The sequence below is a fragment of the Malaclemys terrapin genome, chromosome 19, assembly GCF_027887155.1.
Source record: "Malaclemys terrapin pileata isolate rMalTer1 chromosome 19, rMalTer1.hap1, whole genome shotgun sequence".
Taxonomy (NCBI): Eukaryota; Metazoa; Chordata; order Testudines; family Emydidae; genus Malaclemys; species Malaclemys terrapin.
In genome coordinates this window covers 20,032,886-20,058,839 of record NC_071523.1, presented here as the reverse complement: position 1 = coordinate 20,058,839, position 25,954 = coordinate 20,032,886, and positions in this window count along the sequence as shown.

The following is a 25,954-nucleotide window of genomic DNA, read 5'->3' as shown; positions in this document are numbered from 1 at the left end:
GCTCTGACCCCACGGAGACCCTGCGTCCCCCTTCCCAGCTCTGATGCCACAGAGGCTTTACCCCGTGTCCCCCTTCCCTATTCCCATTCTCTATTCCCCCTTCCCCATTCCCACCTCCTCCTCCTTAGCAGGTGCAAATATACCTGCAATGCACGCCCACAGTCCTACCCCTTACAACTTAGGATCAAGTTCCATTTTGAGTCTGGGGTCTTCGTCCCACTTCTTTTGTATCCCATGGGAGGAGTAAGGAGTGAGGCTGTGCTACGGTCAAGGAGGGGCATTTCTTTGGTCTTTTAGTGTTTTCTACCTCCCACTCCCCAAGCCCCTTTGCCCCTCCCGACTGGTTGCTTGACTTTGCCTTGAGATAGGGATTGAGGCAATCTTAAAGTGTGCTCTCGAGTAACACTTTAACTGCTCTTATCTGTTCCCATTGTACTAACAAATCCATCTGACTAGGCAAAAGCAACATCCCCAGTGTCTTTGTATATAAGAGTATCAAAAAGTCAAACCCAAAATTCTGTCCCAGGCTAACAAACAGACCTCCATACTAACCGATAATGGGAGTGGGAGCAGCCAGGGCCGGCTCCAGGCACCAGCGCAGGAAGCAGGTACTTGTGGTGGCCGATGGAAAGGGGCGGCACGTCCGGGTCTTTGGAGGCAATTCGGCGGCGAGTCCCTCAGTCCCTCTTGGAGCGAAGGACCTGCCGCCGAATTGCTGCCGAAGAAAGAAGCGGCATGGCAGAGCTGCTGCCGAACTACCGCCGATCACGACTTTATCTTTTTTTTTTTTTTTCTTTCGCTTCGCTGCTTGGGGTGGCAAAGAAGCTGGAGCCGGCCCTGAGAGCAGCCCAGAGTTCGAAGCACACGACAGGGAGTCAGGAGGGCTAGATTCCTGCATCTGCTGCGAGCAAATCACTTTCCTTCTCAGTGTCTCAGTGTCAATCTTTTATAAGGCGGCAGTTATGATATTTCCCAGCCCATACATTCAGAGAACGAATCTGGGGGCGAAATCTTGGCCTCACCTAAGTCAATGGCAAAACTCCCATTGGATTCTAATTAGGGAATACTAAGGATCTCCTCACCTCATCTCCTCTGTTTCCTGTATGTAATTGTTAGAACACTGGATACTCGTTGTGCCCCAAAGTTATGAAGCAGAAGGAAAACTAAGTTCATGCCTTGCACAGGTTTTGAAGACTGGCTGGGAGCACCTGTTATAAAAGGAGCACTGAAAGAACAAACCATTTCCTTTACTGGTATTTACTTCTATTGCAATAAGGCCCAACACTTTAATTATTAATAAATCATTATTATTATTAATGTAGCACGTAGGAAACCTAGTAATGGACAGGACCCCGTCATGTTAGGTGCTGTTCAAAAACAGAAGAACGTGATATGCCAGGCTCTGTACAAACACATACAAAAACACAGTCAAACAGAGGAGTCAAAAATGATTTGCAAGCTATGGGCTTGGTGACAGAGGGAATGAAAGTGTGTTCCCAAGTAACAGTGCAAGTGAGAGTGGAGAAGGTCAGGTAGGGAAGCGCAGGAGTTCAGTTTTGGTGATGTCAAGTTGTGTCAGAGAAATTGGCTGAGATAAGGCTTTGGCCGGAGAAAGACAGGTTGGGAAGGGCAGATTTGCTTTTAAAGAAACACATTCTTTCTCCCCTAACCTCAGTTGTTTTCAAGTTTCTAAACAGTATGGCCCAGATTTCTTTAAAACATTTCTTAAACCCAAGCCAAAAAACGTAGCCTGACCATTCTAGGAATCATCAGTCATGCATCCTGTTCCGAAGCAAGGTGTGGAAAGACTAGTTTGAACTAGACTGAGATAAAGATCAGTGGTTTATTCATGAACCACTCAGCTTTGCAATGAACTAAATTTTGATGAGAAAAATCATCGGTTTTTATTCCCATGGACTTTCAAGAATGATATTACAATTCTGCCAACTCTTGGTAATACTCAAGGAGTGCAGAGTAATATATTACTTCCATGGTAAATTTCTGCAATAATACACTTGAATCTTAATACTTCAGAGGCTCATAGGAAAGTTCTGCAATTACAGGCATGACACAATTGCTTCAATTTCTACAGGGAGAGGTGCTGTCATGCACAAAAGACAATTTCATAAACTCTCTCAGACTTTTACAACACCCCAGGTTTATTTTGAAATCTGCATTTGTTTTCAATGAGAGCTTAGAGAAAAAATACCAGACAAAGTAATCTGGTTTGGAAAACTAATCAGTAACATGCTAGTGCGTCTCCAAAGTCTTTGAGCAAAATCAATGGAGAATTGAGTAATTAGCACAACAAGAAATAACATCATAATAATAATAGAGTCCCAGGGAAGCCCCAAAAATTTTTAATGACAATCAGCATTGACTCAGGGAATGATCCAGAGGTAAAGAATGCCATATAGGCACTTCCCATTTTGAAATTCCTATCTTCATATCATATGGGTAGATGTGGAGGATATCTGGTCACTTCCTATTTGGTACTGCAGACAAGAATGGTACAACCATTGCCACCCATGTTTAATTCCCCACCTCTACAGACTACCAGGAAGGAAGCGTTAATTAATAGGTGAAGAAGGGCATTGGGAGTCAGAACTCCTGGGTTCTTCTATTCCTGGTTCTGTCCCTGACTTAACTGTGTGATCTTGGGCAGCTCACATAACTTCTCGATAGCTCGGTTAACCCCTCTGTAATGTAGCTACAAATAATATTTAACTAACTCCTCTGAGTAATGTGGGTGTTGTGCCTAGAAGCTCATCTGGTGTCAATCAGCAAAGCTCCCCTGATTGCCATGCCTGTTACCCGCTGAGGGACGTGGCTGTGAATAGAAGCAAAGCACTTTGAGATCCAAAGATGGAAGGTGCTTGTTGAGGTGCTAGTGAAGGGAGCCAGTATTCAGTTTCACAACGAAAAGTGACGCTCATGAGCAGGGGAGTGACTGTGACGAGTCTGACAGCAATGGCCAGAACGTTGCCAAACACGCCCGGCCACAGCTCTGCTTTTTGACATCCTGGCTGGGCAGCTACTTTTGTTGTTGCTGTTCAGTTTACTCTGTGTGAGCCCCCAGAGCCAATTATTAATGTCTGACCTCATCATCGATCAGCACAGGTTGTTCTTGTTCTCATATTCTGATCGTTTGCCCTTTTGTGGGGGTCAGCGGCTGGTTAGAATTACCACCGTGAACACTGTACACACTGTCCAGAAATGGACATCAGAATTTCAGAAAGTATTCACTGAAGGATTTTGCTTCCCAGCAATTGCAGAGCTAATTACTGAAGCTGAGGGTTCTGTTCTTTTGAGACCTTTCAAGACTAGTTATTAATGGTGTAATTAATTCAAATTACCTCTAATTTCAATTCAACCTTTGGCTCCGTGAAACCTAGATCTAATGTAGCACTTGATCATGTCTGTTCTGAAGAGCTTACTCCAAGCTGTAGTCTTTCAAGTACAGTTGCAGTCACCCCAGCCTGGGCACATACATAACCAGCAATCTACTAAGAAAGAATCTACTAAAATGTTTGCTCGTCCATAATTATTACTCCTGAAATAAAGCAAGTAAACATTTGTTAAAAAAGAGATAAATATGATAGGTATTTGCTGGGGTTAGTTCACTAGCAGGAAAACTCTGAAAGTTGCATTTAAATTGCATCTTTTTAACTTGGGATACCTCTTTCAGTCTCCAACCTTAAATTGCTGACTTGGAGATTCTTAATGGTACCATGTTAGCTGTTAATGCTGCCATCCCTTGGTGGAAAAGGCACTGCCCTTCCTATTTCTAAAAGATAACAATTAGTGCTTCTGGTGAATGCAGATATCTGTGGAATTTATTAGCCAAGAAACACAAGCTACTACGATGGACTGGCTAGTCTGTATGTGTACTACTGCCCTCTCCTGAGGGGAATCAGAACTCTGCTCGACCCTGTTGTTGGGTCAAATAATGGAAAAAACAATTCTTTGTGAATGAATAATTCAATGTTTGGTAGAAGTTTGAATAAATTATTTGCGGACTAATATTCAACAATCTATAGAGCTGGCGGGAAAACAGAAAAATGTACTTGCATATCATTTATTTGATGAAAAACTCCAAAATTCCTTGGATAAATGATTTGCAACAAACAATTCAAGCAGCACTCATCTATAACCCTTAAACTGCTAAGGGAAAGATTCCCCTTAAACTCAAGGGGCTTTTGGAAAAGATCTGAGGTTCAGCCCCACAAGTTTGGAATAACCATGCTATGTAACATAACAACAGCAAGACCTGGGAGGCCGCAGAATTGCTCTAGTTCTTTAGTTAGTCTCACTCGCTATATCCTTTAGCTATTTCCACTCCAGCTCTAGATGACAATAATGATTTGAGATACCTAACATGTTGCCAAGTGCCAGAGGAACTCCACGCACATATGGGAACTCTAATCTTGCCAAGTTATACACAAGATGCGCACTGACTTACTATGCAGGCCAAAGGGAAATTTCACTCCTTTTCAGCTGAGTGGCAGGAAGCCAGGCTCCTGATGGCTTGACCACCTGGTTTTCTGTGACAATTGCGCCTTTTCTTGCCAGCTCTTTTGCAGTAGCCACACTGGCATCAGTTCTTTCAAAAGTGAGTTCCAAACAAGCTTGTAATAGGAAACAATGTATGAACAGCTGCAGCCCGTTTATTCTGAAAACCCTCTCTCCTAGGCCTCCCAACGGCAGACCTCAGAAAGCCAGTCTGATTCAGCGTATGATCATACTGCTCTGTGCATATGTTTCTTTTCACCTGCACCTACCAGGAGGGAGAGTGAAGAAAACATGCTGGAAGAGGCAAAAGCAATCTGTGGAAGCAGCTGCCATTTTCTCGGGGACAGAGAACCTATATTCTCCATATATCTGGAGATTTCCTAAAGCTTTTTGCATCTTGATTTTGAAAATCAGACAGCATATATCTAAAAAAAGAACAGGAGTACTTGTGGCACCTTAGAGACTAACAAATTTATTAGAGCATTATATGCATAAACTAATAAATTTGTTAGTCTCTAAGGTGCCACAAGTACTCCTGTTCTTTTTGCGGATACAGACTAACACGGCTGCTACTCTGAAACCTGTCATATATCTAAAGTATCATTCAATAAGACAAACTGCCCTCAGATGCAGCCAGGCCAAAGGAGTTTATGTATGTGCATCCAATGGTGGAATGTTTTTTGCCCAATGGCTTTGTATGCATTGCTACCAAAAGAGGTTTCAGTAATGACTGGCTTTAAGAGAATTTTAATCTGTCCTTCAAGGAAGCCTTGAAAATGTAAAGACTGGAATTGTGACTGCTTAGCGTTGCTTTCTTATGTTCTGTAGCTCAGTGGTTTGAACATTGGCCTGCTAAACTCAGCGTTGTGAGTTCAAACCTTGAGGGGGTCACTTAGAGATCTGGAGCAAAATCAGTACTTGGTCCTGCTAGTGAAGGCAGGGGGCTGGACTTGCTGACCTTTTGGGGTCCCTGCCATTTCTATGAGATAAGTATATCTCCATATATCTTTATTTATTTATATTACAACAGTCCCATTCTGCTAAGTGCAGTGTAAACAGGCAAATCAAGACTGTCTCTGTCCTATGTGACAGATCGCACAAATCAACAAACAGGAGGAGGGGACTGTTAATCAACCATATTTTAGCACAGTGAGCATTAGTCTCAACTGACCATCAATCCAGCCCGACTGCACTGCACTGAAGTCTACTGGAGTAAAATTGTATGGTGGGCATCTCCTGAGACCATAACATGCCCCTCAGAATTCTATCCCAGGAGGCAGCGTTCTACGTGAATAGATACACACCATTCATCAAGCCCTTTGGAACGGATAACCCTCTTAATGGGTGCAACTAATAGAAAAATACCCAGTCGCTGTAACAGTGAGAAGATGTAACTTCCTGGCAGACTTAAGGTAATGCTGAACTACAGCTTCCCTAAAGGAGCAAATTCTTATTCCCCTACAGTGGGAGCAGAAGATGTTTTGCACTGAAGGCGGCTCTGAGTGGACCCACTGGAGAGTGTGGATTGGTGGGTGTGGTAGGCTGTGCCTTAAAGGCTGAGTTTCCCAGAGTGTCTGGGCAGAGCTCTATGGCGCTCAGCCTTTCACGACACAGACTCTAATACTGCAGTGGGTGCTATGCGGTCACGAGGAGGTGAGCGGAAATGCATGGCCAGATTCTCAACAAGTGTAAATTAGCATATTTCCATTGACTTCAGCGAAGCTACACCGCTTTATAACAAATGAGGGATCTGGGCCAAAGTATATTCTCAAAACAGACGTTCTCCAGCTGTTGTAAGCAGTCTTGACTGTAATATAAAACCATCCCTGGTAACTATGAATTTCTCCCTTGTTCATCCCTTAGAAATCAAGTGCAGTCTGTTTGCAAATTTTAGAGCCCTGCAGAATGACAGGAGCCTTAAGTGAACCTTAAACAGTGTTCGTCACCGGCTCCATTTCCAGAATTACGTTATCTCATCTTAGGGATTATGCAGAGCAGTTATATTTTCATTGTTGAATTTGCCTATTACACGCAGTTAACCCCAGCAGTCGTTTTAGGAAATTCTCCCTTATACAATTTTTCTGCCAACAAAAGTGATTTGTAATTAGTTCAACGTCGGGTTTATCTCTGCTATGCACACAATATTTTGTACAGGGCTTTTTAAGTAAATATTGAGACAAAATAACCAGAAGCTGGTGTAATAGGTTCATTTACTACATATTTTACCCACTCTGCTGTGGGGGGAAACGCATGAAGTACATTTATATTCCTCCTGATCCTAACCTCCTCTCAGACTGGTTGCTAAGCCCTCAGTGGGCCAGATTCTCAGCCTGTGTATGTCAGCATTGCACCATTCAAGTCACTACAGCTATGCCACTCTACACCAGATGAGATCCAGCCCTCCATATTTAAAGCACATGGGGAAGGAGGCCTGAATTAAACCCAGTCTGGTTCAAAAAATGAAGGAAAGCTGTCCTGTTACAAAATATGCTGACCTTAATGATCTGCACTGGAAATGCTAGAAACCTATAGGAGACTATGACGATAGATTTTGGGGAGTCTAAAGTGATTCTGGAATGATATCCGTTGAAACCAATAAGTGTGTCCTATGAAAAGGCTAAACAGGTTACTTTAGTCTGATGGTAGCAAAACAGATTACAGCCAAGCACTGAAAAGATATCTGGCACATCAGAGCTGGAGGGCGATATAAATATTCCAGTTTAAGAAAAGGTGATTTATGGGCTTGAAAGCAAAATAGAGGAAATTGATGATATATGGAGACTGTTTCTAAATTATATTAGAAAAAAATTTAGATCCCAGATATGAAAGATTATAGATAACTCCAGACATGCAGCATAGGGCATGGAAATCAATGAATGAAGGTAAATGCAACTCTTTTATCTTAGGTGCTTGTAGGTTTTTATTTTATATTGGTTGGTGGAGGAAAGTAAGAAATACATTTGATTGTATTAATAAAAAGGAGGGAGTTGAACTGTGTGTAAGTCATAAAACACTTCAATAAGAAAGCAATATTAAAAAGTTTGTTAAGCTGCAGCTGTGAACTTTTTGTGCCTAAGTTTTGGAAAGTATCATCTTTTCACTGTCAGTACTTGCAATACTCCTCAGTGAATTTTATGTTAGAAATTGTCCCAAAATACATGTTCTGTTTTGTTTCATTTGCTTTTAGATAAAGGTAACATCAATGTGCAGAAGCCATAAAGTAACAGCTAACACAAGTCACTTTCCAGACCAAGCGCAAGGCACACTTCTTTGACCTGCCTTCACTGTGTAGTATAAAATTATAAATCCATGTACATTTTTCCCTCTGTAATTTGCAAAGAAATCACACATGACAGATGCTATTCACAGTGCTTACTGCATTTTGGAAGGAGTGAAGGCCCAGATTCAATAAAATGTTTAAACACATGCTTAATGCTTTGCTGAATCAGGACTTACCCTGATGATTCCAGTATAGGAACCTGACTAGAATAGACTAAAGCAGAAAATGCTTGTAGCTATATCTGCATGGTCCAAACAAATCCATTGTGTTTTGGTGTCTATTCAGGTATAGGCCTGATGAAGAGGTGGAAAAAGGAACATGCAACCAAAATGAAAGAGAAGCAAAGAGAGAAGGATAAATCTCCATACTCTGTTAAAACCAGGTTTGATTGTGCTAGGCACATGCATGCTAGCGGTAAACTCAGTCCACCTTGTGTAGATGCAGGAGCTATTAGAGAGGGTGTGAAGGTGCCTTTGTGCACCTGTGCAAGAGCTACCATAACCCTGGGTTTTGTGGTCCCTACGGGCAAGGATAATGGGAGTGTCAGAGCCTTTAGTGGGGTTAGCAGTTCCAGAGGGGATAGCATCATGAATTCATCTGGGAGTACTGCTGACCTCTTGGTATCATCTGAAATGTCTCAAAGGAACTGGTAGCATTTCAATGCAACAACAAACTCACTTCTGTTCACAGAGCTGGCACAAATCCCCCGCAGCGCAATGGCTGGGTTCTTCAGAGGCACCTAAAGGAGTTAGGAGCCTGAATCTCATTGAAATCAATGGGATTTGGGTGCCTAACACCCTTCGAATCCATTGGAAACCCCAGCAACAAATCCCACTTAATCCCTCAAAAATGGGCTTCATGATGGCTGCTTGCACAGGGACAGAATTTAACTCTGCTTGTTATATACAGGAGGAATGTTAGGTAGGAGGCATTTTTCATCTTCCTATGAAGCCGCTAATTAGCAGGAATGTTTCATAGGATGTGAAAGAAAGGGGTAGAGAAAGTTAATAGTATCACATTGGCTCTACCATGTATGGAATTTATCATGTGCAAGAAAATATATACTGTAAATTCCATCCACCAGGTCAAGGTGCTTAGTTAGTTTTGTTGGGATTTTGTGGTTCCCAATGAGTCAGATGCTGGGCAGAATCAAGGGTCTTCGATTCGATTCAATTCAACAAGGCTTTATTCAATGTGCACAAAGGGAGAGCCCCGGGTACAAAAATCAGGCAGAATCCCTCCAACAAGGAACCCCTCCCATTGCTATTTTATAGCACATGGCACTTACATAACAAGTTACATAACACAAACCTCTAACCAATCATATTTAACCTTTCCATATATGGATTTGTTCATCACATGCTTATACTTCTCCACTCCACATGTTGAGCTCACCCCCCTCCCCCGGCCTTCTCTAGAATGTTCCTAGGGTGGTGAGCCACAGCATGCTTCTTTATGCATAAATACCTTGTAAATCACATTTTGTTTAAAATGAACACAAGCATCCCCTTCAGTTTTAAAGCGCAGACAGCTTGTTATCATCTATCAACAGTAATTTCCTTGTAATTAAGCCATCTTTCATAAAGAGGTTGCTCTTCGAAACACCAGTGGTGTTATATATTTATTATTAGCAAATATATTCAGTTTGAGAACTGGGATAAAACTGCTAAGATGTAACACAGAATTTATAATTTTGGTCCTGAGGATGCTGATGGATTATAAATATACATTCCATTTCAAATGGCGAATGACACATGGCATTTTGGGAAGCCTAGCGCAGGGTCTATCATGAATAAAACAATTTTTTAAACAGCATCTTAGAACTGAATGCACTCTGAAGACTCAGAAAAAAACCTTCAGTAGATTATCAAAGCTTGACATGCTAAAGAAAGTTGTTGGGGTTTTTTTACTGGCTATGATGAATTTGTGACATTTTAAAGCTTAATTAGGAAGAAGGTAAGAGTAGGAACAATTTATCTTGGTTGTCCCTTTAATATGCTGATGGGCTGGTAGGTGCTGAGTTTTAATTACTTATTCATAATTTGCAGAGCCCTCTTCTCAAAACAGCTGATAGTTACAGAGGAGACAGTGATGCGAGAGATGTTGCTGAGCATGTTGGAGGTAAACAAGATTTAATCAAATGCAAGAGAAACACTCTCCTTTCATAGTTTTTCTACTTAAAAAAATTACAATAAAATATATTTTTTTGATATCCAGACAAATTGAAAGCCGACTACTGAGCTGTCAGCCGTTAATTAGTCCCATCTAACTTAGTTTGCATCTGGCCTTCAGCTTGTTCAAAGAACAAGCTCGTCTGTCAGTTTTTGCCTCCAGCACTTCTAGGTTTTTCAATTCATAGTATTCGGCTTAATGAGTGTCATTTGAATTCAGTATGCTGGCAGGGAAATAATACAGATATTGTTCATACAGTGTGTGACAATACTTATTTCCAAAGCTTGTTCTGTTGTGGTGTCACATTTTGTCTGGATGAGGTTCACAAACAAGAGAGGCTCACGAGTTTCATTTGAAAATTCATATAGTTCTCAGCTACAATCAGAAGTTAAGAGCTAAACTCCTTTCCTATAGTCCAGAGTGAAATATCCATCTCCAATCATCAGAGGTACAGTGTGTATGGCGGATCATCACATGACGATCACACAACCCAGGAGTGGTGTTCAGTTTGTCACATGCTTTCTCAACCATTATGGTGCTGTGTAACACAAATCAAACCGTGCGTGGTTAGAATGCATTCTAGTTGGCATGTGTCACAGATCAGAGATCTGGCAACCCTAAGCCTTAATGGAAACCCAGGCTTAGTTAAAAAAATAAACTAGAATGCTGACTGGGCAGTGTCCTGGCCTCAGGCTAAACAGTGAGTTGCCTAAGAATACACCAGGAGAGTCAATTACAGGTGGCTGGAGTCCCAGGGAGGCTTGGCACTGCAAAAAGCTGTCACTTTCCATAGACTCGGGCAGTATCTGTGTGAGATCTATGCCAAGAAAGTCATCATGCTCTCCCCAGAGACAGCCAGCTGGCACTGGGCATTCACAAGAGAGTACACTCGCTTCCTCTCCGCTGTGACTCAAGCCATAACTGCAGCCCAACAGCGGTGGCTCATCCCATCTTTAAAGAGATGCTTCAGTCGATTAAGGGCTGGCTTCCGGGCTGAAATCCAAGAGTTACTGTGGCAGATGTCGGTGCCAGAGCAAAGTGATGTTCCAGTGTGTTCGGGCCTGAAGGAAATACTGCCACTGACCAGCGGTCCATACTCCCTGCCAATCGCTCGGTGAGAATTTGAGTGTTGAGTTCAGCTGCTGCCGCGAGGAGGACTCGAAGTTCTCATTAACATGGGACCCTTGTTGCTGAGCTAGTGAGCTGGGTGAGCCAGTTCTGACAGCCATAAGGACCTTCTGTCCTCACGTCTCCCTTGCACTTCTGGAACCACATCCAAACCAACCTTCTAAGGTTCTGAAATATTCAAAGGAGATTCTCTCCCCCTCTGGTTCAGAAACTGGAAACCGAATGCAAAAACACAGCAAGGAAAGCCTGTTCTGAGGTCACCGCCTCTGTGACCACACATGGATATGCCTGAATGCAAGCAAGTAATAAAAGCAGTGCTTTCTTTGCACTGCAATAGCACCTTGCAGACAGGGATCTCAAAGCTCTTCCCAGACATGAATGAACACTCCAACAAGGTAGGTCAGGGACCATTAATCCCCTTTTTGCAAGTGAGGAAACTGAGGCACAGAGGGTTTAAATGGCCTGCCAAGCACACACAAGCAGTCTGGGGCTCTGCTGGGAATACAGCCCAGATATTATGACTCCCAGTCCTGAGTTTTAGCCACAGGACTATCCTTCCTGCCCCGTCCATAGGAGCTCAGACACACAGTGATGAACACCACCCACAACAGACTCCCCTGAAGACTCCAAAGGGTCTGAAAAGTTACAGAAAAGTTTCTTGGTGCCAGAGGTCGGCCCCTCCCTAATCACTTCTCAATTTTACTAGCTAACCCTAAACAGTGTGAATTAAGGAAGCAGGATCTGAAACATCAGAAGTCTGAGATGGAGGTGTGAAGAGGGCTGATTTCTCAGCTAACCAGCAAGATGGATTAACATTTTCCTCTAACATTTCAATTGCTGGGGGGGGTGGGGAATCAAAGTGATTTTTCTATCATCCAAATTCACATCAAAAAGACTTTTATCAGCAGCATCTGCCTACACCCCATGTTTTTAGTTAATTTATATTCTGCGAGTGAGTATCACGCAGGGTGTATGGTAGAAGAATTATAGCAGTAAGTTGACTCACTTCTGAGTAGTGTAGAATTGATTGTACTTTCAGTTTGTCAGCAAGATAAATTCTTTGATGGGGATGGTTTGCTCCCTCTAGCAAGACCACACTCAATTTCATAGAGGCATCTTTTATTGATCTCCCTTTCTTCTGCTCTTCTCTTCTAGGATAGGACAACTTAAGCTAATATCTCATCCACGGAGATAACAGCATTCCAAGGGCCTCTAAATCTCTATGGCTCTGGTATAAGGCAAGATCTCACTGGACTGAAAGGGGAAAAATGCCTTTCTTATAGTTGTCAATAGCACTGCAGTCCCTCAGTAGGTGATATATTTAAAAGCATTACTTGTTAATCTTCCTCCTCCTCCTGAGAATTAAAGCATCTATTGAATATCTGTGTCCTGTCACACAGTGATGGGGACTAAAGCTGATGAACTTAAAATGGACTCAGAGTGACAAATATTATTTATAGATCAAGGCAATGGGAGCAGTGCATGATTATGAAGAAATACAGTAATCCCACTCCTCGGATTAGGAATGAGGCTTGACAAAAAGAGCCTCTACATTTGTCTTGTTACTACTGTAAGTGGGGGAGACGAGGGAGTCTTTTTGCTGAAAAAGGCAAGAATTGGTGTTTGAAAGCCATCATTTGCTGAGCAACATGACTAGCAAGATGGCTTTTTAGGTCACTCTCCTAAAATCAAGCAGCGTCCTTAGTGATGCTAAAATATATCGATATTAATAATGGACATTTACATTACTCAGGGAGCCGTCCCTAGTGTGATGCACTGAAAAGTTGAGAGGAGTCTTTTTCAGATGAAGTGATTTGTTGGCACTGAGCTGTAGTCCCTGCGCAATGTTATCTCACCGAAAGCTGGTTAACTGTGTCATGTAGCAGTGATTTCAAAGTATCACATTTAGCCCAAGCTTAGACCCCCACTGGCTTTGCAAACAGCAGTTCAGGCATCTGACCGAGCTGCCGCCTGGCTGAAGAAGTGCAAAGCCTGTGAGTGTCTAAAATACTCCCAGACTGTCAAACAGCCAGGCCCCGTTTCTATTCAGAGACGTTAAGGTGGCCCCAGAGATCCTGAGAGCCCTGAAAATCCTATCCAATGGCACTAACAGATTAGGCAGATAATTCTTGAGACCTGGCAGGCAGAATTTGGGCCAGTGACCTGGAAGTGAACAGCTCTGTGCAATCCCCTGAACTGTCCTGTCAGCCAGTGTAAACAACTCAACTTTGGAGCCACCCCACTAAGCTTTCTCAGTGTGTATTGAGGTGAGTCATTTGGAAAATTTGCTTGGCCAGATTCGTCTTAGTACCCCTGGTACAACCCTGTTGAAACCAGTGACCGACAGGTGAGTTTGGCTCACACACTGCAGCTACCGATCAAACTTTTTTTCTTCTCAAAGAAAAACTAGTGACTTTCTTCCTAACCTCTGCATGATCTACAAAGAGAGATCCCAGCTGAGCAGGGCTCCTAGCAAGCCAGGTGTCAAGGAAGTCTACATTTGATTCTGCATACGCCAAACTATGACCATCCTAGTCTCAGATGTGGTTAAATCTGCCCTAGTCTTTTAAGCTACCAGTTAACAAACAAAACAAGCCACCCCCATGTAGAATTTTATTCACTAGCAATGGGATCCAATTATTAACAGTTTGATATGTACCTAGAATACAAACGAAGTCAACCCGCTGTGTTTTTTATAAATGTAATAGCAGTCGACCTTTGTATGATTAAAATGAAAGGCTACAAAATGATCTAGATTACATTCTGTAGCACTTTTGGTTTCTTGGGTAAGGTTCAAAAGAAAAAAGTCCCATTTGGCAGCTAATGCTATACTGCATCTCTGGCACTCTGCCACCTCACCTTGTGAGTTCTTCCAGCAAACACATTCTCCATAGTTCTGGCCAGTGTTAGAGCTCCAACTGCTGCCTTCTTACAAAACAGCCAGGAGGAAAAATGAGCAGAATTACCAGTGGAAAATCTAATTAACTCCTATTTGACATAATCATCCAGATCCTGCAAAGTGCCCTGAAATCAGTGGGAGCTGTGGAGTGCTGAGCATTTTACAGGATTGCAGCTATCATGAAACAAGGTTTCCAACTCAGAAACAAGTCTTTCTTCTTTTCCAGGCAGTTTATTCAAATGATGGAGGCACAGACTTGTCAGGCTCCCAGTGTGACTAATGGCCTGGTTTATGACCTACAGAAGTCAATGAAACCTTTGCTCCAGAGCGTCACTGGGAGAAAGACTAGCCCCTAACTGAATTATTCGCTGGCTGACAACTTTGAAAAAGAAAAGGTCTCACTTTTGAGTAATTAAATCCTGTTGGTTAAATAAGTCAACAGTCATATGGGATATGACGGCTAATGGTCTACAGCAAAGGGAAAGGATTATAATTGTTCAGGAATATTGAAAAAATTACAGAATAAACTCAGGCTCTATTTACAGAAAGTCTAGGGAAATCTTTCTGCAGCTATACGCCACCTTAATTGCAAATCTGCACAGATGTTTCCTTGGAATTTGAAAAGTGATTAACAAATAAATTAAAGTAATGCTTGTTTTGCTTGAAGTATAATAATAAATATTTTTATAATGCCTAGCTACCAAAGTATCTGGGCACTTTATGACTAATCAAATACAGATTAAATGACTAAAATATACAAGATTGAAACAATTAAAGTCAGAAGGAAGCCATAAATAATATCAATATGCCAGGCAAACTATTCAGAAAGCAAACACACAGTATTGCACAATGCAATATATCAGTTCAGATACGGCACAGGAACTGATGAGCTGGAGTAACTGATTTATTTTGTGCACTAACTGACCTTTAACATTGCCTAAGCCATGGAGCAAAGATGGTGTATTTGCCTATGTTTGGAGTCAATACAGGGAAAAGATGCTATTTAAAAATGATTAATAATGAGAATAAAAGCTTGTAGTGAAATAAGTGCTCAGCTGAATCCTCCGATTTACCCCAGTGTAAATGTTTTGACATCACTGGAGTTACACCAGACCGATGCAACTGAGATCAGAATATGGCCCTCTGTCCAGGAGCAGCAGTATTGTCTACACCTACCTTCAGGTCACAGGACTTGTTTTAACTCAGCAGAGCTGTTTGAAAGGAGCCACATCCCTTTTGCTGAGCACCCTGCCAGGCAGGTGCAGGAATGGTAACAAAGATTTAAAGAGCTGCTTTCCATGTATGTAGGATACATACCTCCCCACCCAGAAACCTGGGGAAACTAAACACCTCCCCTCAGCACCCTTCACAGGGCGAGTCTATGTATAAAACCTCTCGCGAGCATGAGTCTCTCTATAAAACACATTACCAACTCCAGCACATCACGGAGCTAGTGAGATAGGAAAGCTCCTTTTCAGGTGTCAACCCTGTGCCCGGTTAACGTGGAGTAGGGTTACCATACGTCCTCTTTTTCCCGGACATGACGGCTTTTCGGCACTCAAACCCCCGTCCGGGGGGAATTGCCAAAAAGCCGAACATGTCCGGGAAAATGGCGGCTCTGCTCCTCCCCGATTCTTCGGCTGTGTTTAAGAGCCGAGCTGCCCGAGCGCTATGGGCTTCAGGCAGCCCCCTTGCCTCCAGACTCCAGCCGCTGGCTGGGCACTTCCCCTCCCGGGCTCCAGCGGCACAGGGTCCGGAGGCATGGGGGCTGCCCGAAGCCGGTAGCGCTCGGGCAGCTCGGCTCTTAAACAGAGCCGAAGAGTCAGGGGAGGAGCAGAGCCTCCGGCCGCGGCCACTCTGCTCCTCCCCTGACTCTTCGGCTCTGTTTAAGAGCCGAGCGCTACGGGCTTTGGGCAGCCCCCATGCCTCCGGACCCTGCGCCGCCAGAGCCCGGGAGGGGAAGTACCCGGCTGGGGGCGCAGGGTCCGGAGGCAAGGGGGCTGCCCGAAGCCCAAGCGCTACCGGCTTCACGGTTTGCCGGGCAGCCTCCAGACCCTGCACCCCCGGCTGGGCGCTTCCCCTCCCGGGCTCCAGCTGCGCTGGGGAAGCGCCGGCCGGGGGCGCAGGGTCTGGGGGCTGCCCGGCAAACCGTGAAGCCGTTAGCGCTTGGGCAGCCCTTTCCGCGTGGCTGGGAGTGGGAGGGAGGAGGGGGCGGAGTTAGGGCGGGAAGGGGCGGATTTGGGGCGGGGCTGGGGTGGGGAAATGGGCGGGGCCAGGGGCCATGGAGGGTCCTCTTTTTTTATTTGTTAGATATGGTAACCCTAACATGGAGCCATCCACCCTGTAGGTGCAAAAGGCTGCAAGCTGAAGGAATGGAGCGGCCGTGAAATAGCCTGACATGGCCTTATATAGCATTTTCATTTGTGGAAAATCTGATTCTTTTATACGTGCTTCAGTGCAGTTCACAGCTCTAGTCTGGCTATGACTATACATTATTTCATATTGTTTGGGTTGCTCTGCTAAAAAGCATGAACTTTCTCCTGCACATCCCCTGACTACAAAGTTCACCAGGCAATTCTCAAGGCCGATTGTAATCTGGTATCAGTTCTGATTTCCATTTGCAGTATTTTCTTTTGCAGCAATTATGCTGAAAGTCAGGAAGCTTGTCCTGTACTTTAACTCTTGTGGAACAATCCAGCTGGCTAGATTTCCACCATTAAAATAACTGGCAAACATGAAATGTTTATTATGTATCTATTGTAGACTTTTTTAAATTCATGCATAATCCAAGCTACATATATAATTTCCTGAGTAAATGCAGACATAACTTTTCTGTTGACTATTCCTTGACCTAGTTACTCTACACATATGCCATGGAATTTAGCAGAGATAAAAAGATGAGACCTTCAGATATTTCAAGGGCTCACAGATAGCTTATGCACATCTTGAAGCAGAAATTTACCAGAAGGCATCTAAAGTAAACTCTATAGTAAGTGTCATCAGCATCTTTCATATATCTTAAAAGGTTATTGCCTGTGGTATCACATGGTGGTTGAAGTGACATAAAATTGCATTTCACTACAAAGGGAAACGGCAAAGTCATTTTGCCAGGGACATACACCACAAAAGACTGGAAAGTTCAGACTTTTTCTTTTTCTTCAAAGATCTGAATCAAGAAGTGAAAAGACTGAAGTTAGATGGGTGTTTCCTAATGAAATGGTGATATTTTCAGTTAGAGGTAGGCACAGCCCAAAGTCTCAGCCCCAAACTTTGGAGAAGCTCATATCTGAATTTGGACATGGACTTAAATGTTGTCTCTGCCTTTATGGATTAGGTTAGATTAGATTAGATCCAAAACTCCACTCCAGACCACCAGTAAATGTGGGGAAAGGTTAGATTAGTTGAGGATCTTAATTAAAGATGGTCAAATGCTTTTTTGCAAACTATTTTTTTCAGTTAATTTAACACCTTTTCCTGTGTGCTAATTATTTGCCAAAAAAAACCCACAGTGTTTACTAATTTGGACCCCCAAACTAATAAAGTGTTTAAACACACATTTAATTGAGGCAGAGGAGTCGACTCATGGAAGGCCCTTCGATGTTAAGCACAAGCTTAAATGCTTTGCTGGATCAGGGACTTGTGGAGGTGGAAGGGAAATTTCAGACAAAATGAAATTTCAATGAAAAGCTGAAAAGCATATAGAAAATTTGTTTTGATTGTTTTCTGATCATCTGCACTAATTTTTCATTTGAAATTATTTGTCAAACATTTTTTATGAATATGCTGGAGTCTGTGGATCATTCACAAGGCTTATTCAGCTAATTAATTCATATTGGAAATTCACTATTCAGGCTTTATGACTGGTCCACTGAGATGCATGGAATTACCTCTGGGCTAATCTTTATACAATACTGCCATTTCTGCTCAAAATTAAGCTTACTATACCACAAAACACATTTTGTTGCTTGAATAACTGACCCTCAGCATCAGACCTGAAATTCTCTTTTCACAAATACCATAGAAACAAAATGTTGATCCTATGAATGTTGATGAACAGAAAATAATACAGCATTGAACAAGCCAAGCTAAACCCTGATGTCTAATTAGGGAAAATGTTTTGAGTAACTGAGTAGGTCTTAAACCCATATATGTAGGTAAGTAGCATTATCCCCATTTAATAGGGGAGTAAACTGAGCCATACAGAAGTGAAGTAACTTGCCTAGAGTAATGCAGCAAATGAAAAATGGGAAAAAGGAATCCAGGTTTGACAACCAGTCTAACACCCCCCTACTCTAACCACTAGACTATGCTCTCCAGTGAAGAGATCATACTAATTATACTTAAAACAAATCCTTTGTAATAAGTACTTAATGCAGCTATGTCTCTGTACTTGAAGACTAGAGGCAGCCATTTATGTTCAGTACTTGCTATTCCCTTTGATGTTTCAGGATGATAGGTTAATATGATCCTGCTCACTTTATCTCTGACTATTGGCAACTCTTTGTACTAAATGATTTTTTGAGCAGTGTTTATTTCACATATAATATCCCAAAAGCCAAAACAAAGAACACAAAATATTCAGTCAAAGAGACTTTGGCTGCTGGTTGATGAAGTGCCAGCAAATGTATCGTGCCTTCAGTAATGCTTTTTGTCTTGCAGTTGCAAAAGGAGGAATAACAAATTCTTAATAACATCCTTTGAGAACACTTCACAATCGGCCTACACAGATAATCTTGGATAAAATAAAAGGGGAAAAACCGAAGTCATTAGCAGATAAGATTAGTATAAATTCTGCAAAGCCTTAAAGAGGTCACTCATATAACCAAAAAGAAAAGAAACTCAAAGCTATGGGCCACTACAAGGTCCTGACCAATGTTAACCAATGGTAACATAAGAAAAAAGGCTGGGGAAACAAATCTGCCTTCAAATGTTATACAGCTATAAAGCAACTGTGTTACAGGAATAATCCACTGAGGGAAGCCAGGAGGAAATACTGGCTGAGTGACAGTTATTTTGGATAACTCATGTGTATGGGTGATTGAGAGATGGCCTGGTGTCTAATCCCAGTCTTAGCTTCCCTCACCTTTGCCCTCACACTGCTCATAATATCAGATGGGAGAGCTTTGTGACTATTTCTGAAGTGATTATATAGACAGCTGGCTTCTGTACAACAGGAAAGTCCTAAACAGGATACAGAACCAGCAGTGGGCACATTGGGACGACGTCATTACACATGATGAGCACCACTGAAAAACAGCCCCTGAGCAACGGAGAGCAGCAGCTAAGCAGCGCATGGCACATCCTATACAACAGTGGCATGGTGGAGAGCAGGAACACCAGGGCAAAGGCCCTTGCTTACAAAGAGCACTTAGCGGTCTTTACTGTCGTTAGAGAACAAACAGAACCTGTCTCATCCAGCAACTCAGAATAAAGCTACACCAGCGTCCTTGAGAACCTGGGGCCCAATCCTGCAGGCGCTGAACGCAGCTCCATTGCCATTGAACTCTGCAGGTACTTATGTGTTCTGCAGTGTCTCAGCCTGACGCCGCTGATCAGCTGCAGGCAGTGACCCAAGTCGTCAGCTGGAGTTTACTCACAGACGTACTGAGCACTCCAAGAATTCCTCAAATGCAACTACCAAGGAAGAGGCGGCCTGACCTGATAACAGGAACACTGTACTGACCGGGACAGGTGACAAAGAGATATTAGCCTCTGGCAACTCTGAGCCATGTCCAGTTCTTGCAGCCAGAAGACAAAGCCCAATCTGTGACCAACTCCTGTGTGTCACACTTTTATTTCACCACCCTCCCAGGAACGTGCCCAGCACCAGTGAGTTAAGACTGATGACAATAGTCAGAGACAATGGGCATGGGAGTCTGTCTGGGGAATAACACTGTTACTCCATTCTGATCATTAAAAACAACGCCAAACTCTAGCGAGGGTTCTGAATTGGGAGATTATGATCAAGTTCCATTTGGTTTTCACGCAGGGGTAAATAGTCACCTCCCTGGACATTTTTTATTTGAAATTGATGCATGACTGGCTGCTGGCTGGCATATTCCATCAGACTTCTTGGCACTGCCTTCCAGTCCATTAACCACCCTGCATCCCATGTGCAGCTGCATCTGCCACAACACACTGATTTTCCAAAATGAGGAATCTGAGCTGGGACATTCATTCATTGACCCAGCAGGGGCTGGACACCCGGGGCTAGACTATATGCAGAGTTGCACTGGTTTAACTGAACTGTGTGGACCCTCTTATTTCAGTTTAAGAGGGGCTTATTTTGATTCAGTTTAAGTCGACTGGGAATCCGTTTAAGCTAAACTGGAAGAAGCCCTTCTTAGACCAAAATAAATGTGTTCCCACAGGGGCTGCACCAGTTTAAGTAAACTGGTGCCAGATGGAGTGTAAACAATGCCTCAGGAGAACATAATGCTTTATCTTGGAAAGAGGGAGCAGGTAGTGTACGTTTCTAATGGCCCCCTCTGGCCACCAGTCACAGATGTGTCAGTGAAGGTCCCCGCATGTTGATCAGACCCTGTTTAGTTTAGCAGTACAGTGTCAATGCGAACTTGAATTCCCAGGTCCAAGCTGGCATTTCCTGACCTTCCTGGGCTTAAATGAGACCATATGTACATAGCACATGCTTGCTTTAATGTGCTTTATTTTGTTTTTGTGGCTCCACAGAACTCTATTTTCCTGCGGTTGTGTTAAAATATGTATTTGTGAAAGGCAAACAAATTGCATTTTCTTGATTATGCCTCATGGTTTCCTAGAAGGAGAAACTGTCTAATTGGTTTACATTAAGCAGATGCACTGTTTGAAGAAGGAAATTAAATAGAATCCCACTAGATGTGTTGGTAGACAGACGTGGTTAAACACAAACATTAGCAGGCATTCAGCAATGCTCTGAAACACATTTGGAGAAAGTGCAGCTTGCGTGGTGAGGAGCTGTTTCCACTGGCTCTCTGGTAATGAGGACTGCAACGGAACACCAGTGAGTCAGCTTCCAAATTGCTGCCCATATTTTTCTGTGTCTCTCTGCTCAGGTCTAGGTACCTCGTTAACCGGAAACATGGAACAGGTGGGGAGTGACTGCAACTTCGCCTGCCACACGCTTGTGATCCTGCAGCGCGGTCTCACTGCCCTCATGAGCTTGAGGCCCAGAGGCTGCAAAGCATCCAAATACCCACTGAATTCAATGGCCACTGAGGTGTGCTCAGCACCTTGCAGGATTGGACCCCCAAATCAGCTCTTCCACCCCCCAACCAAGGGGAGCAATGCAGGAAAAAAATGAATTTGCCTCCTTAACAGCTCCAGGGAGAAAAAATGAGCAGTGTAATGAGCTGACACACACACAGACCCAACCACCAAAAAAGGCGGAGGAGACCAAAGACAATCTGTACCGAAACAACCCAGCAAAAGTCCGTTGCCTAGTGGAGGAGGTTCTTTAACCGCAGGTCAAGCCAAATTGTACTGAAAGCCCGGGGTCCTTGAAAGCAGGTGGTTGCCTGTTAGAGGTAGGAATTCTGATCCCCTTTGGCTTATATATTTTACATCTGTGTCATTCTGTGTGTTTCATTTGGGCTGCTGCTGGTTTAAACACTGGTGCCAGCAAGAGGAAAACAAAGCCCCAGGATCCTTGCTGCAGGTTTCACTGTACTAACATAGGGTGGATTTACCCTGTGAGGAGAGCATGTAGGAGCCCTATGTATCACTGGGGTCCTAAGTGGGCTGAGGTGGTGGCTAGGCCTTGTGCTGAGTGCCCCTGTACAGCAGTGAGTTTTTATTTATCAAGAGAAAAATCTACAAGGCAAGCGTTGTCCCTGGGAGCCTGCGACAGGACGCCCAAGAAGAGGTCACACAAAAGGATTGAGAAGGGATAATTCTGGTCCCCTGCGCTCAAGGAAGATGAATTTAAAGTGGAACAGGTGCCGAGAAGAGCGACAAGGATGATCAGGGGAATGGAGGGCCTGTCTTTGGGGAAGAGCCCAGAAGAACTTGTCTTGTTTAATCTAGCAAAAATAAATAAATAAATAAAAGACAAAGGCTGAGAGAGGATATGATTGCTCTGTATAAATACATCAAGCAGATAAACACCAGGGAGGGTGAAGAGCTATTTAAGCTAAAGGAGAAAGTTGGCACAAGAACAAATGGAAATAAACTGGCCAAAAATGAATCCAGGCTGGAAATTAGAAGAAAGTTTCTAAGAGGGGTGAGGTTTTGGAACAGCCTCCCAAAAGGAGTTGTGGAGACAAAAAACTTAGTTTTAAGAAAGAGATGGACAAATTTATGAGTGCGACTGTGTGATGGGGTTGCTTCTGATGGTGAGGGGCAGGGCTTAACAGCCTGGGGGCTCACTTCTGGTTTATGTGTTATGTTCCCAAAGCTCATGCTTCAGGGTTTCAGCTGGCCACCGGTCAGGGTCAGGAAGGGATTTTTGCCCCCAATGTATTTTTTTATCTCCTTCCTCTGAAGCATAGGGGATGGCCACAGCTAGAGATGGGATATTGGATGGGAAGGGCCAGGGCTCTCTCTCAGGTGCTGGGCTGGCTCAGGGTCTAACTGATAGTCATATGTGGTGTTGGGAAGGAATTCTCCCCAGGTCAGATTGGCAGTGACCTTGGGAGTAGGGGATTCACCTCCCTCTGCACCGTGTGGGTGCAGGTCACTTGCCAGGATTATCTGACTATAACTCACTTAATACTTTCCCTGCCATTGCAGGGGGCTCAAGCACTGGTGCACCTCGGTCCCTCCTATTCTCCACTGGTGACACAGAACACCCAGTGAGCTCTAATTCTTTGGTCACCTTTCCATTGTCAGGTTTAGTTTGTGGGCGCTGGGTGATGTTGGTGGCCTGTGACATACAGGAGGACAGACGAGATGATCTGGTCCCATCTGGCCTGAACTCTAGGACAGATCTGATTAGAGCTGGCTGGAAAAAAAAAATCAAGAAAGAAACAAACTAAAAATGTGTGAAAATGTTTGCATCAGTTCCTTGGGCTTTTGAACCCGCTCTAAGTCCGAGTCCAAAAGCCTGACTCTGCAGAAGGAAAAATGCAACAGGGGCCCTGGTAATTTATCTCAGAGACATCAAAGTAACAGGCAGGATTCCATGTGATCCTTGCTCCGTCAGCTTGGCGCTCTCTGATAAGCCCCTAGCACTCAGGAGGGAGCAAAACACAAACCATGCTGGTGAAGGGTGAAGCTAATTAGCACACACCCTGTAAACTGAGGAGACGGATTTGAATCCACCCTCAAAAAACAGGTTTACACTTCAGAGTCACATGCACCATACACCTTCCAGTTCCAATGATACAGGAGGCAATAAGTCAGTGCAATAGAGGGAAGAGGAGGGCAGCTTTTGGATAAAATGCTTTTATGAGCTGCAAAATTATTGGCAAACCTATTTGGGCTTCCATTGAAATAGGAGGTTTTATTTTAATTTATGTTGTAATGGAAGCTTATAACAGTGCAGTACCATAAACACAAACAGCACAATCTTATAAAAATTTCATCTTTATCTATTTTGGGAAAAAATAGCCCTGTCTGCCTAATTGAAGCATCTGTCATTCTGACATTAAATAGTGCATCTATGGCCCTGTTATTATATTTCCTTGCATTTCTCAGACACTGTTAAATTGAAATAACACTGTTGGCTTGGAGATAAAGGGAGATAATAAGTATTTTATAATGAGCAGAAAAAGGATACATCTTCCGTCAGAGCTGAGAATTGCTTTATCTTTTTAGTTGTTGTTTTGTTCCCCTAAAGGGGGTTTTTCGGCTGCTCAAATTTCTCAGCTCTCCAATAAAAGTAAGATCAAGTGAGGACCATTTATACAAACATTAAGAGACATGACTGTAAGACAGCTACTCATCAGCATTTGAAGTGATAGCCTTTATAAGCTGTTCCAACAAATGATTTTGGACATGCATAGAGAAGTTACACAGTGAAGCTGCATTTAAATTATGTTAAAAAGGGCACTTCAGAGATTATTTTTCATCATTTTAAAAAATCATCTCTCTTCCCCTCCCCCACCCCCACCCCCTCCCGCATCGTCATTTAGAATTGCTGCTTCGAAGCGTGACACTGAAACTCAATTCCCTCGTTAATTTTCTCCCTTCGGATGTGAGTGTCCAAGCTGGCTGCTTTTCGTAGTGATGCTCGTGTGTTGCGGGGCTGCTGAAGATGCTGACTTAAGAACATAAGAACGGCCAGACTGGGTCACACCAAAGGTCCATCCAGACCAGTATCCTGTCTACCAACAGTGGCCAATGCCAGGTGCCCCAGAGGGAGTAAACCTAACAGGTAATGATCAAGTGATCTCTCTCCTGCCGTCCATCACTACCCTCCGACACACAGAGGCCAGGGACACCATTCCTTACCCATCCTGGCTAATAGCCATTAATGGACTTAACCTCCATGAATCTCTCTCATTCTCTTGTTTTCGTATGGTTGCCCATCAGTGGTGAGGCTCTGCACATGCTGGTTTGTTGTGGCCTGGTTGCATACAAGCAGCAGGGGTGTGCAGCTGTTGGCCTATTGCTGTGCGACTGCACAGGTGTGCTGTGGGTTCTTCCCAGGCTGGCTTCTTGTTCCACGGTTGCACACAAGCAGTGGGGACCTGCCCACACTGGCTGGTTTATGGAGAGTAGCCCAGACAATACCATATAGACTTAGCTGAGGCTATCCTTGCCTCGCCCCTAACCAGGCCATCCATGTCAGTTAGCCAAATGGGCAGCGGTTTTAGCCCCAGCCATAAGAACAAACTGACCCCCTGAAAATTACCTCTCCTGCTAAAACAGACTTGTTAAAGGGACTTGGGGGAGTCGTGTGAAATAGGAGGAGAAGGAACTCCACCGAGAGGGTGCTGCCCTGAGGTGGGAATAAGCGGGCCTTGAAAGTCTGGGAAATGAAGGCCTTTAGCATAAGGCTTGCCAGGCACTTGACACTCAGAGGCTTGTCTTCTAGTTCTGATGATGGGATGTTCATGGCCAGGTGTTTGGAAATCTGGCCCATAGATAGCATATAAAAATAGCCATTATTCTTCTGTGTCTGTACAGCTCCTAGCACAATGTGGTCCTGGTCCATGCCTGCAGCTCCTAGGTACTATGATAATACAAATAAATAATAATAGTAATTCCTGCAGAGATTGACAAATCCAGTCAACTTGAGTCAGTAAGCACAAAACAAGTGGTAGGAGGGAGAAGCCTGGGATTCCAGAATGCTAAAAGAGACAGTAAACTTGCCATGGGTATGTGGTGTGATGGCAGCAGAAATGGTCAATGCTATGCACAGCTATAGGATCACATCATACATCAGGACCCCTCTATGGAGCTCTGGTGCACCCGCACAGGGAATAGTGTGTTCAGTTCTGAACATCCTGGCACCAGAAAGATAGTGACAGATCAAAGGCAATTCAGAGAAAAGCTACAACATTAAGAGGAGATGAGGGGGAAGACCCGAATTATGAGGAAAGACTAAAAGAGGGGAATATGCTCATGTTGGCCAGGGGAAGTGGTGAGTCTGCACAAACCCCATGAATGGAAAGTGTTCTTCAGGGCAACCTCGAACGATTCTATTTGGTTGTTCACTCCAAAGGCATAAAAGATCCGCACGTCTGAATAAAATATTGCTAATGTTTTAATTACCAATCATCAGGGCAAAGGGCAGGGAGTAGATATTATGCCTGGGCTGGTAAATGTGCACCACAACTATGTAAGGGTGATTTAGGGGGGCACAAATGGGGTGTATCAAGAAGGGATGAAATTCAATTAAGAAAGGGAAAGTTCTGCTTACATGAAAAGCAAACTCCTCAAAAATATGTGTACTATTCATCTGATCCTGGAGGCTGCTGAAGGCAGGGAGCCCTGTAGAATACCCATCCCATTTATTTATCAGCCAGTTCTTCGGCAGACTGGCTCAAGGGACATTTAATAGTTCATCAATCAACTGATCT